General features: G+C 39.5%; 1 protein-coding gene across 9 annotated transcripts in view; it reads left to right on the plus strand.

Annotated features, from left to right (window-relative positions):
* The window catches only part of SMAP1 (small ArfGAP 1), a 149,005-nt gene that overhangs the window by 49,365 nt on the left and 86,375 nt on the right, over positions 1-13,265 (plus strand). The window contains exon 3 of one of the 9 annotated variants that reach the window (XM_089921731.1): positions 2,288-2,494. The exons of the other annotated variants lie outside the window; for them this stretch is intronic. The gene's annotated coding sequence lies outside the window, so the exon portion shown is untranslated. The remainder of the gene's footprint in view (positions 1-2,287; positions 2,495-13,265) is intronic. 9 annotated transcript variants of the gene reach the window in all.

Consider the following 13,265-nt stretch of genomic DNA (forward strand, 5'->3'; position numbering starts at 1 on the left):
AAATGTGTAAGGATTTTGAAAGCAATTATTAAGTAACATACAGTCTTTGAAATGGTATTTGAACACATTTGCATGGTTCCAACTGTCAGCTTCTTCAGATAAGAATTACTGTTTTCGAATGCAAGACTTTTGATGAGTACTTCTCACAGAGGATGCTCTGTGTGGCTCCGTAAGCCGTGGGGCTGCTTCTGCAGGTGAGGAGGGTAAAGGTAGGTGCACTCCTGCAAAATCAAATTGAGGAGACAATGAAGTTTCACTTTAAAGAAGAGCAGGGAAGCCTAACTACACGGACAGATCTTGTGGGGGGCTTGTCGGCTTGCTTGCAGGCAAAGCCAGAGTTGTTCTTCGGAAACTGGCCCTGGACTGCTGTGTGGTGAAGAGGAAGAAGCGGTTGGCCAAGACCCCAGGCTCCACACTGCGGAGCACAGGGGTTGTTTTAAGGCCGCTGGTTCTAGAGAGGCCGCAGAGCAAAGTGATTGAGAAAGTTGTCTCTGGAGCCAGATGGCCAGGTAGGCCTGGGCGGTGCTGACAGGATGCCCAAGCGCAGGTGCCTGAGTGCCCTTGTCTGCGAGGTGGGGTGGCAACTGTCCCCGTGCAGGGGCCGTGAGGACCAGCTAAGTTAGGGCGGGTAAAGCATTTACAGCGGTGCCTGGCACGCTTTTTATTGAGGTATAGTGATTTACAGTGTTGTGCTCTTTTTAGACGGGCATGCCTTGAACACTCAGTAGCGCCGACTTGTCAGTTACCAGTAGGATTAGTCCATCTGTTCACTGTGCAGACCCTCGTTGTTGCTGCTCTGAGTATCTTTCTGATCTTAAGCAATTAGCTTCCCTAGTGAATCTGCTGTGATGAATCGGTTGCTAAATGTACTACTGAGTAAACAAACAAATGGACCCATTGTGTGGTATTACTGAGTATAGAAGAATTACTTCTTGAGAATATTTGTGAGAAGTAATTCACGTTTAGTGGTATTGGATGGTAAGACATTCAGAGATGAGTGGTTAGGTAGTGGCATCCATTGTCTGTTGAGGTCACTCCTTATTCAGCTTTAAGCAGATCCTATTTCCTGTGGTGGTAGGTGTGTTCCTTACAATCCAGTTCTATCCACCCTTGGCATTATTTATTTACTTACGTAGGGAAAAAAAAGAGGTATAATTACAGAGAGAATCCAGATAAAAGTGAGTTTTACGTACCTTGGCAGATGTCTTTATAGTCATCCACCTGTATCCTCGGGAGGTTGGTGCCAGGACCCCCACGGACACCGAAATCCGTGGACGCTCAAGTCCTTTACCTGAAATGGTGGAGTTCCTGGACACGGGGCCGCGCATGGGCAGAGCTGACTGTGTGCGTCAGCAGAATCCCGGTACAGATACTCTGAGCGCGTCCATCACTAGGGAGAGGTTCCTTGTGTCCATTTCTAGTCAGGACCCCCCAGGGGCAGCCGCTGCACTGATTTCTGTTCCCCTAGGTTGCTGTGCATTGGAACTTTTGTCTTTTGGAGTCTGTTCTTATTAACTCTGAGTCTAGGTTCAGATTGGGGAAAGTGAAGATCGCAGTGTGATTTAGTGTTCCATATCCTTACGATGTAAGAATTTATTTAGCATAGAAACTGCTTGGGCGATACTTGCTCACAGAGTAAGAGAAATGTTTTCACTGCGTGTCGTCAGTTCTGCTCTGGGTCTTCCCCACCACCACCTGTACAATGTCATGGGGATCGTGTCTCTCATTTTCAAAGATGATACTTCGTTTTGGTTTTATTTATTTATTTTCTATATTTTATAAGTAAATGTGGAAATATCTAATCTCTGAGCCCTGTCACCCTGTTGAATAAAAGTGGTTTTTGTTAACATACTAAGTTTTGCCTCAGGACTTCTTATCAACTGATATTATATATACATCATATTTATGTCAGTTATTTATATGTTTGTGTGGCAGTCAGTGTTTAGGGCATCTGTCATGTTATAGCTGTGTTAGTATTGCTGTATGCTTACTTTTAAAAGAAAATAATTTATGTTACAAAACTTATTTGTATTTTGATAGAATGGAAATAGAGTTATTCACCTTAAATTTTAATAAAACAGTTTTTTTAATAGTGGTTCATAGATTAAATGTCTTTGATCTTGGGTTTATTATTGGGTACTTCTCAAATTTTTGGAAAGGATCAATGTTTCAATACTTTTATAAATACTATAGCTTTTCTTTTAAATTTTGTACTGGTTCATCAACTCCACGTCTCGATTACCATTTTTCCCCATTATTTAAAAATTCTTAATTATTCATTTTCCAGTGTCTGTATTGAAGGAGTTAAAATAAAGAATACAGTAAACAACAAGGTCGTACTGCATAGCACAGGGAACTATATTCAATATCCTGCAAGAGACCATAGTGGAAAAGAACATGAAAAAAATTATATATATGTATAACTGAGTCACTCACTTTGCTGTGCACCAGAGAGTAACACAACAGTGTAAATCAGCTGTACTTCAATAAAAAGGTAAATTAAAAAAAAAGAAATGGGGATTAAAAAAATGAAGAGTAAAGTTTCTTAGCTCACTTTGTAGATAGTCGTGTAAATTGTGTTGTCCAATAGAACACCTTAGTGAGACTTTGTCCATAGTGGAAAGTATACTACGTATATTTGGTGTTTAAATTGATAACTTTTGGACCACTTTTAATATTTTATGTATCTATAAATCTTTTAGTAATTGTCTCTCACATGCTCTTTGTTTTACTACTTACTAGTGTCATTTATTGATATGGTATTGGTATTTGTTTGGAAACACCAAGATAACACAACTAAAATGTATTCATGTATAAAATATATCCAGTCTCCCTAGGCATAGTGGACTTGCCTTCAACATTTTGTAGGCATTTTCCCTTCCATGCCTTTATAGCTTTACCATTTGTGCTTTAGCTTTGGACTACACTTTGGACTAGAAGGAGGGGTCTTTGAACCCAGCTCTCCTCACATCATCGTTTACTGTTACAACAGAAGAACAGAAGCTCTCCTCTCATTTTCTGTCCACCCATTCTCTGAATGTTTCCGATCTGACTTCCAGCTGTTTGTTCTCGTTTTAGGGTCAGGGTGGAGGAAGGTGGTGGGTGCCGGTTTCGCTGCCTTTATTTTCATTCTCAGCCTTCCTTCCTGCTTTTCCACCTAATTAAAAAAATTATGTTCATTTGGAGACATCTTTTCCGGACGCGCAGGCTCAGCGGCCATGGCTCACGGGCGCAGCCGCTCTGCGGCATGTGGGATCTTCCCGGACCGGGGCACGAACCCGTGTCCCCTGCATCGGCAGGTGGACTCTCAACCACTGTGCCACCAGGGAAGCCCCTGGAGACATCTTTAAACTCTTTCCTCCTCTTTGAAACACGCTGCCTCACTCCGGCCTTTCATAAAAGTTTCGCCTTGTACCCTCTGACCCCCACAAACAGCCCCCAACTCTGTTGTGCTCCTTTACTCGCTGGTTTGCTTGTTCACCAGTTAGCGTTTACCAGGTACTCACGGTGGCCGGCCACTGTCCTCCAGCGACTAGCTCTTACCTTCCTTTAGCAGCTGAATTTCTTGAGTAAGGTCTTTACCTGCTATTTCATTTCTTTACCTGACTTTGCCTCTGCTAGCTCATTTTTATTCCCGTCACTCTGCTGAGTTTGCGCTCACAAAGAGTACAGTCACTCCTGTGGCCACGCCCAGCTCTCCGCCCACCTCCGTCTTGGACTCCCTGCTTCCCTGACACTCATCGCTGCGTCCTTGAAGCTTTTTCTTTAAAGTTACTATCCTCATCTTTTGTTTTGTTTTATTATTTAGGCGCTGTATTTTTTTTCCTGTTTCTTTTTCTGCTTTTCCCTCCTGCTGGACACTTGATACAGTTTTGTCTTTAGCCTTTTTGCTCTTTTGTCTTTCTCCATGTGGAAAACTCAGTTACTCTTGTGGGTTCAGCCGGTATTTTTCAGTGCAGATGGTTTTTCCCTCTCTTTCCAGTAGTGACTTCTATAGAGTTTCAGTTCTTCTTTTAGATTGTCTGTTCGAAACCTTTGGTATTCATGGATTCATCATGCCTTAAGAAACCTTGGATATCCTTGGCATGAAGTAATTGGTAATTTTCCCAAGTGTGTTTGGTAAGGCTGGAGTTAGCCCGTTAGGTTGATTCCAAGGCACTGGAATTTCAACATGGTTTTACATTATCTACTCATATTTGTATACTGAAGAACTCTTGTGAAGTAATTAAAAACCTTGTTGCTGTGTGAAAAATGTTTTGCATAAAATATAGAAAGCCAACTGCTAATGCAATGATAGAAGTTAAGAGAAAGGAATAGATGTTACCAGGCATGGATTTTTTTTTTTTTTGCTAGATAACATGATGCATTTGAGTAGAATAAAGAACAGAATATCAGAATTAACAGCTGCTCTTTAACAGTATAAACAGAACCTCTAGCTGTTTCATACGGAAACAGGAAAAAAGGATTTATGAAATTGTTTCAGTGTTTCATTATGGAAAATCTTGCCCACAGTCATAGTAATTAATGTGTATGTTTGTAAATGTTAAGATTGGTAGATGTCTATTTACCTGTAGCTTGGTACATCGAAAATTTAAATAATCATCTGGTTATCCAGACTGGCTTTCTTTCCTGTGCCTTTGTATTCCATCAGTTCTTAATTTTTTCATTGTTTCTTTTGCTTTCCATTTTTCCCCCTTTTCTCCGCATGTTCCAATATAGTTGTAAAATTCCAAAAATACGGCAGCCATAGGGAGTCTAACTTAAGCTAGTGTGTGGAAGTTCCAAGGTAACACATGCAGGTACTAGAAGGCAGTACTTTTCAGCATTTCAAGCCGCCCCAAACTGAAATTGATTGCCTTGGAGAGTAGTCTGTTTACCATCACTGGGTGATTTGTGCCGAGGCTGGACGAGCACCTGGAGGTGTGTAGCTGGGCTCCAAGCATTGGGTGGCAGGTGGGGAGAAGTTTGGACGACTGAAGTCTCTTCCATGCTTGAGACTCTTTGATTGTATGCCCGGTCCTCTTTGGTTACCACACCAGTTCAAAATACATTTTCATTATCTGTGTTAGAATAAAGACGGTGAATCACAGTTAGAGATGTGATTCAACTTTTTCCAAAAGTCAAATTCCACCCCAGAGGATAAAAATGTTCTGAACTCTTCAGTAATTCAAAAGAATGTGACAAGATTATTGGGTTAAGTCTGAAAGACGGGTTCTAAAAATGTTTTGGACGAACTTTTTTGCTCTTCATATTTTCTTTCATAAAGAGAAAATCACTAGCTAAATAAATAGGTATAGATTTCTATGATAACCTTGTCATTCCCGGAAAAACCTACGGTAAGGTAACTTGTTGTAGCCTTTAGTTTAATTTGGCAATAGATGTGTCATAGCGTTGACCTGCTTGTCTTAATTTAAACTTTTGATTTTTCTTAGAAAAGGATTTTTCCTAAGGAAGCTACTAACATCATGGATTTCTGGCTAATCTTCATCAGTAACCTTTGCTGTATTCTGTCACTTCAGCTTGAATTCCTAATCAGGCCAAATCAGGGAGAATAGGCAAAAGGGACTTGATAGTTACTTTAACTACTCAGTAGGTAGAAAAGCAACTAAAATGACAGGTACTTTTTATGTTGTGGTCATGTTGTGTGCATCCTCAGTGGTAAAATTGGGGTGTAAAAGATTTAAGAGTTGGGGATGAAAGTGCCTGAATACACTGAAGAAGTTTTCTCCTCTTTCACTTTCTGACATAGTATGTTTTGGATGGAGTTATGATAAATTTTATTCTCTAGAAGCGTATTAATTTTGTGAAATGAAACGACTTGCAGTTGATGTTAAGTTCAGCCTCCTGTGAGCTCCCTCTGCCGTCTTTAAAAAATGGAAACCGAGAGCTAGAGTGTTGTTAGGCAATCAAAACTTAAATTTTTACTTGAATCATGCGGTTGTGCAGGTTTGTTTTACTTGGAGCAGGATCCAAGGATGTATCACATTGATCCTTTCTCCGGGCCTGGTGTTAGCCCTTGGTGAGTAATTAAATTGTCAGTTCCTTGCAAAAAATGGCATTATGGCACCATTTTAAGTCTTTAGGTGCAGGTGAGATAAGGTATTATGTTTTCCTGGGAGTTCTGCAGAGGAGAAAGATGCATTAAATAAAACATATTATTAACAGTAATCTTACCTGTGTTTTTAAATGAGGCTACTAGTACATGTAAAACACTGTAGCTGGCTCATTATCTTTCTGTTTCCCAGCGGTGGTGTAGATGTGTCGCGGCTGTTAGGTGTTCGTCTGGAGCCACTGCAGCCCTCTTTTGCTTGATGTTTGCATGATCTGTCTTCTTTCGTGCTTTTATGTTTGACCTGTCTCAGTCTTGAAATATAAGAGGTTTCTTTTAGACAGGAAATGCCTGCATGTGGTATGCTCTTCCAATATGTAGTTTCAAATTTTTTATTTCAGTGACTTTTTAAAAACTAGTTTTTTAGTATAGTGTTTCCTTGTTTGAATTTCCTTTTTCAGTGACTCTTACCTGGCTGTTGGGTCTTCATTGCCTGACTCTATTATTTGTCACTTTCTTCGATCCTTTTCATTACTTTTTTTTTTTCATTAAATTTTTTTTCTTCTTTTGCCTCTCCAGTTTTCTTAAATCGTTGTTTGCTGTGTTTATTTGTTCTGGTCATCTATTTGATTTCATATTCATTTCAGAAATATTTTTTTTTATTTCTAATTCTTTTCCTGAGTTCTCGTTTTAATTCTGCATGTTTCTAATTTCTGATTTAGTTGTTCTTTCATAACACCACGTCCTTAAACTCATTTTACATATTTTTTCGTATTTTGTATTTATGTCTTCTAGCTTTAGCTTAGAATTAGTAGGCTACCGTTTTGATCTGTTTCCTGGGTGTATTTGTTCTCGTGTGGCTTCACCGTCAGAGATGTTGTTCCACGTCTTATTCTCCTTTTCTGATAACTTTAATGAGACATGACCTTGATTTGTTTTCCGTTGATCATCTTTATATGACATTGGTTTTTCATTACCTTTAAAAGGAACTCATATTCAAGATAGCTTTTCTAACCTCACAGACCTCTCTCTTCTGTTGTTTTCACGTGATGTTTAAAAAGTAAAACCACTTGTTTTCTGAGATGATCGCTCTGTTCCCTTCTCCCACTTTTATCTGGACCTTCTCGTCCTTTATCTCCATTTTTTCTGTCCTGCTCCGTTTTGAATTACTCAGTGTAGGGCCCTGTCCTGGAAGGGAGATCTGGTGGTTCCTCATGGGAGCGCCTCCCCATTCCCAGCTTCTTGCACTTCCTTGCTCTTCGGGTGGGTAAAATCCCTTTCAGCTTCATCTGCTTTCTTCACGTTGGTTCACAGCAGTTTCCAGTTTGTATTTCTCCACTGTCTTAGTGGTCTGTTCTCAGACCCACCTGACACCTCATTAGCTGCAGGCAGGTCTAGTGGTCATTATGCCTCGTCCTTACTTGATGGCATCTCGGGATTTGTGGGGATCCTCCATCACCAAATTTCAGTGTGAATATTGTACATGGGTTTTGGTGTTTTTAATCTAGTACTTCTTTTTTTTTTTTGTAAGGAGCATCTCAGAGCTTCAGAAACTGTCACTGCTGTTACAGAATTCCCATGACAAATAATATTTAATGGAATAAAATTGTCATTAAAAAAGCTAATTTGAAGCACTCCATGATTTAACCACATTTGACCTGTATATGTTAGCACATTGTTTAACCTCTCAAGGTTTTGACCCTTAGATAAATTTCCATAGGGCCTTATATAACCAGACACATAATAAGCTTTCAGTTCACAATTCTTGGTATACACTTATTCAAGAGACCCCTGGTCAAACAACTTTTTTCTTATTTTGTGGGAGGACTCATTATAATTCCATCAAACTGATGAAATTTCTCAAATTGTGGCCTCATGTACACACTTTTCTTTTTTTAATTGTGTATCCATTTTACAGATTTTCTGCAATGGCCCATTCTCATTGTATTTTTAAATTTTATTTATTTATTTATTTATACAGCAGGTTCTTATTAGTCATCAGTTTTATACACATCAGTGTATACATGTCAGTCAAAATCGCCCAATTCATCACACCACCACCACCCTGCCGCTTTCCCCGCTTGGTGTCCATACGTTTGTTCTCTACATCTGTGTCTCAGTTTCTGCCCTGCGAACCATTTGACTGAGATTCAGCTTAGGCCACCTCCTTTCCAGGATCGTTAAATGTGTCCTCAAAGAAGCAGAGTAAGGTGGCAGCACAGTGCGGGGTTTATCTATTACCTGATGTGCAGAAAGAAATGTGATACTGTCTATAGCAAAATTTAATCTGTGAAGTTTAATAGGATGTTTGCATTTTAAACAATCCATTGGGGGAAAAGGTCACATTTATTTTGAATCTGAATGTGCACGATTGTGATTTTTCTCTTGATTTTATTAATTGTTTTTGAGGTTAAACTTTTAAAAATATCAGTAATGCTTTTTAGAGTTCCCTTTTCCTAATGACTGGCTATAGTTCTTGGCTCAAGTCACTCATTAACCCTATTAATTCCGTACTGTCTAGGTGGGACTGAGAGTGTAACCAAAGAAATCGCAAGCTACTTGAAGATAAGGGCTTCTGTCCCATAGGGAGTGCTCTATTGGGTAGGAAGTGGTTGAGTGGCAGTGAATGTAGAATACCTGTGTGAGTGGATCATGTGGGAACACAATTATTGTTAATTTCATTGCACACAGCATTTTAGAGGCGAGGTTGCTTCTCTTCCTGCTTTCTGTGAATGTAAGATGATCGAGAATAGCAGGTGTGGTCAGGGCGCTGGCCTGGGACTCTGTAGACCTGGGCTCGGGGTTAGGCTTTGTTGGCTAAATGACGGGCCATCTTCAGCAAGTTACTTAGTAGTGGCTCCTTTTTTTCCCTTAAAAAAAAATACCCTCAGTGTCTAGTGATATCATAAGTTCTAAACATATCTTTTAAATGTCTCATTACCTTTTTGACAGTGACCTTTATTTATTAATTTCTAAAAGCTTGCAGCAGTGTGCAGAGGGCCTTCTAGGCAGAAAGATAGAAAACATGTCGTATTTGAGAAAGTAAGGTAGTTATCGGGTGCAGTTGTATGTGCATAGGGGGTGAAGGTGGAAGTTGTGGGCAGGGGCTGGTTTGGCCTTGATCCTGTGAGGGATGGGGGATGGGGAGAGGGACAGCCTACGAGCTCTTAACGTGTTCTCAGTTGAAGAGCGACACCTAACGTTATGTTCCTTTTAAGAACGTAAATCCAAGGGGCTTGTTCCTGCAGTGGCCTAGGCAGTGGGTGACTAGATCTTCAGCTGAAGTAGTGGCAATGAGGTTGATTAACGGGATAAGCCTACAAAAATATTAAAGTTAGAATCACTAAGACTTCTGACAGAAGGGGCAAGAGTCCAGATGACTCCTGAGCTGGGTCTTAATCACCTAGGACGGAAGTAGTGGTTTATCCCTGGACTTCAAATGGTATGATTTCATAGTAAGTAGAGATAACAGAAGACTGTAATGTGAAACTTTTCCAGTTTTGTCATAACAATGTTTAATTTTATTGCTTAAAAGAAAAAAGAATTCATTCTCTGAATTTGTAGCAACTTAGCCAGTGCTGCAACTTATGAATCAAGATCTGAGAATATCTAGAAATTGTGAAAAATAGGAAAACTGGTACCTCTGATTCCACATCATCATTTAACAATTTTAATGTTTAAATACGTGTGGTTTACTTACTTTGTTCTTAAAAACAACAATTAAAACAGAAAGAGATCAACTCCCCTAAAACGCAATTTCATGAAAACGGAAGGAATGGACTCTGTATTAAATATTTCCAAAGAGCTCCTGAGACCAAAAACAGTGGCCCTTCTTTTCCAGCAGCTGGAACCCAAAAGATCTTGAAACCAGTCCTGAAAAGCTTGCTCCTATGCAAGAAATCCTGGTGGCTTTTGAGAGGAAGATAGAGAACTAACTATTCTGGGAGATTTCAAGTGGTAGTAGAGGTGAGTCACTGACATGAAGAATTGCCAGGGACTACAATTTCTCTTTAATTATGAGGTTTTAAAATATACACACACACACACACACACACACACACACACACACACGTTCAGCTAAGGCAGTTTGAAATGTTAGTCTTTGTGTTCTACAAATTTTAATGAATAGAAAATAGAGCAAGTGGTGCTCCCTCTCCCGCACAAAACCACATACATGGAAATCTTAAGAAGCAAAAACTAATAGTTGAAAGTTTAGTGATGTCATCTTCAGCAACAGTAATGAAGGTAATGATACTGGGAAAACACCTGGCATGTAAATGCCATATTTATATTTTGAATGTATTCTGACTGTGAGATATTCTTGGATGGGATTTGTTAAATGTATTAATTTTATTCGATCATAACGTCTCGGATTGTCAGGAGACCCTGTTCTCTTAGTGGAGGTGGAGGGCCCTAGTGAGAGGAGGTCTCCTTGCTCTGAGTCACATGCTGCTTGGATCCCTGGCCAAGCTCCCTCTGGATGTATTTTATTTAGGAACAGTGTAGGATTAATGAAGCCCCCCTCTAACTCTTTTATTGTGTTGGGGAGTGGGAAACATATGGACACGGTACAAACATCAAAGGGTACAGAAGGTGTAAGATAGGTGGTCTCCCTCCCATTTTTGTCCCTCAGTCATCCAGTTTCCCTCTGTAGGAACAACCCTGTTTTTCAGTTTCTTGTATATTCTTCCTGAAACGTTTTATGCATATATACAAACATACAGGTGATACACATTTTTAGCTATTTTCATATCCTTACACAACAATCTTTTGGCCTGGGAGTAAGAGTCTTCTCTCTCCCACCCCCGTCTATTTCTCAGAAAATGGGTAGAAGTGTTCTAATTTACATAGTTTTTTACCTTTTTTTCTCCAGATTTAGCATAGACCTGTAGCGTATTTCCATGACATGCTGATGTGTAAGATTCTATTGATTATTTTGATGTTTTGCATTTTTGCCATTGGGAATTTAGAAGATCTAATTGCCACATTATAACCTAGTCATTTGCAACAAAGCAATTAGTAATCTCAGTGCTTTGTTTTGTAGCTGTTATTCTTTTTTTCCACTTATTCCATTTTTAAAAATAGCCAGTAAACCCCAAAGGGCAAGTCAGTATACACATAAAAATTTATGAAAACTATGCAGATAGCTTCCTGAAACAGTCCATTAATGTGGGTTTCAGTTTGCTCATAAATGGTTGTTGCCAAGAGAGAGAAAGTACAGGAGACGCTCCAGGGACACTTGGGGTAGGTGCTGAGCAAAGGGGAGGGCGCACAAGGTGAAGGAGAGGGGAGGCCCAGGCGCCTGGCTCCTAAACACAGACCCAGGCCCTGGGCTGGACTGCGCTGGGTGTGCGCGGGCTAGGGCAAATAGGAGCAGCCTGCCCTGGAGTAGTGGCTGGCTTCACGTAGTTATCAGATTCCACATCCCAGGAGTTTGGAAGGTTAAAGAAAAGAAAAAATGTGACGGATTTTATTCTCAGGAGAATGAATCATTGAGTTGGAACTTCAGGTGGCCTGTCACTTACCTTGTCTTTTATTATTTCCTGATATTGACAGTGACAAACTTGGGCACACTTTGTTTCTGTATGTTCCTGTTGCCTTTTATCTTTGCATTCATTTCATGGCCCTTTTTGCAGTAAAACTGTTTTTGTGTGCTGCTTAATTACCATGTTTTTCCACTGGAGATGCCCCATTGACATAAAACAATGCCTTTTTTTTTTTTAAACATACACAGTAGTGTTACATAAAAATAAAATTTCCTATTACATTTGTTTGCGGTATGTTTATTAAATTACACAATCCAATAACTAAATGCCAATTAAAACTTTAAATTGACAACCTCAGTTCTCTGTAAAACGTTAAAAAGTTTAGAACTCTTTTAGAATATAAGATTTATTGTTTTCTTTGTTGTTTTTTTTTTTTTTTTTTGTGGTATGCGGGCCTCTCACTGTTGTGGCCTCTCCCGTTGCGGAGCGCAGGCTCAGCGGCCATGGCTCACGGGCCCAGCCGCTCCGCGGCATGTGGGATCTTCCCGGACCGGGGCACGAACCCGTGTACCCTGCATCGGTAGGCGGACTCTCAACCGCTGCACTACCAGGGAAGCCCAGTTTTATTGTTTTTTAGTGCAAAAACTGGGACTGGGTGATATGTTGTCTACTTATAAAGTTTCAGAAATAGAAATGCTTCATCTACATTAGATTGTGATGACAATGTGTTTAGCCCACAGAGGCTTTTCAGCATTTTGATTCAAACAGTATTTTTAAAAATTGAATCTCAAGTGATGTGTGAGGCTTTGGTCAACTGTTGTTCTGTGTACTGGATTGTGGGGGAGAAACTGAAAGCACTCAGATTATGAGGACAAGTGCTTTTAATAGTGGGCTTTGGGATTCTTAAGTGTGTCCTATTATACCATTTCCAGGTGAAGCCTTCCTTTGCGGTTATAATGGTGATGGTTTTGGATGAAGATCGTTCATCAAAAAGTACAATGTAAAATTCATCTTTCTAGGACGATATAAAGTATAAAAGGAGGACAGATTGAATTTAATGGGCATAGTAAATAACATTAATTTTTAAATATGTCCTGCCTAAATGGCATTTATCATAACTGCAGAGTACACGTTTCACTTATTCTTCAATATATTAATATATCTTTTCTTAAAGTAAAAATGAATGTGACTTTGTATTTCATATATTCTCACAATGGTTTGTCAAGAATATCAATACATTTCTGCTCACTGGATGCTTGCCTTGTTTTTAAAAAATCAGTTTTGAGATGAAGTATAGTTTACTATGTAAATAAATATTTCTTTTAAAATATTTTTAAAACTCTGTAACTAATTCCTTGAATTACCCAGCAGGGAACCTCTTTGTGCTTGTTTCCTCATCTGTAAAATGAAAACTGAGCCGCTAAAGCAAAGAGCCTGGTGTTCATGAGCCTTGCGTGATATGGTCCCCAGTTCCATTGGCTGCAGCCTGAGGTGTCTAGACTGCCAGTGGCCGATGTTGGTTCTGTCGAGTTTAATTCTAGTGGAGACTCCTGGGCCTGTTACTTAACATCTTGCAGCTTCAGTTTCCTTTCCTGTCAAATTAGGGTAATAATACCTAAATCAGGATTTTAAAAACTTTGAAATGGCATATATATAAGCAATTGATGTATTATAATATATATGCAATTTATATATTATATATAATACATCTAATTTATAATACTGTATTA

Source organism: Delphinapterus leucas, chromosome 12 (assembly GCF_059928025.1).
Source record: "Delphinapterus leucas isolate spDelLeu-1000000601 "Yukka" chromosome 12, BTC_Dleu_Yukka2, whole genome shotgun sequence".
NCBI classification, from domain to species: domain Eukaryota; kingdom Metazoa; phylum Chordata; class Mammalia; order Artiodactyla; family Monodontidae; genus Delphinapterus; species Delphinapterus leucas.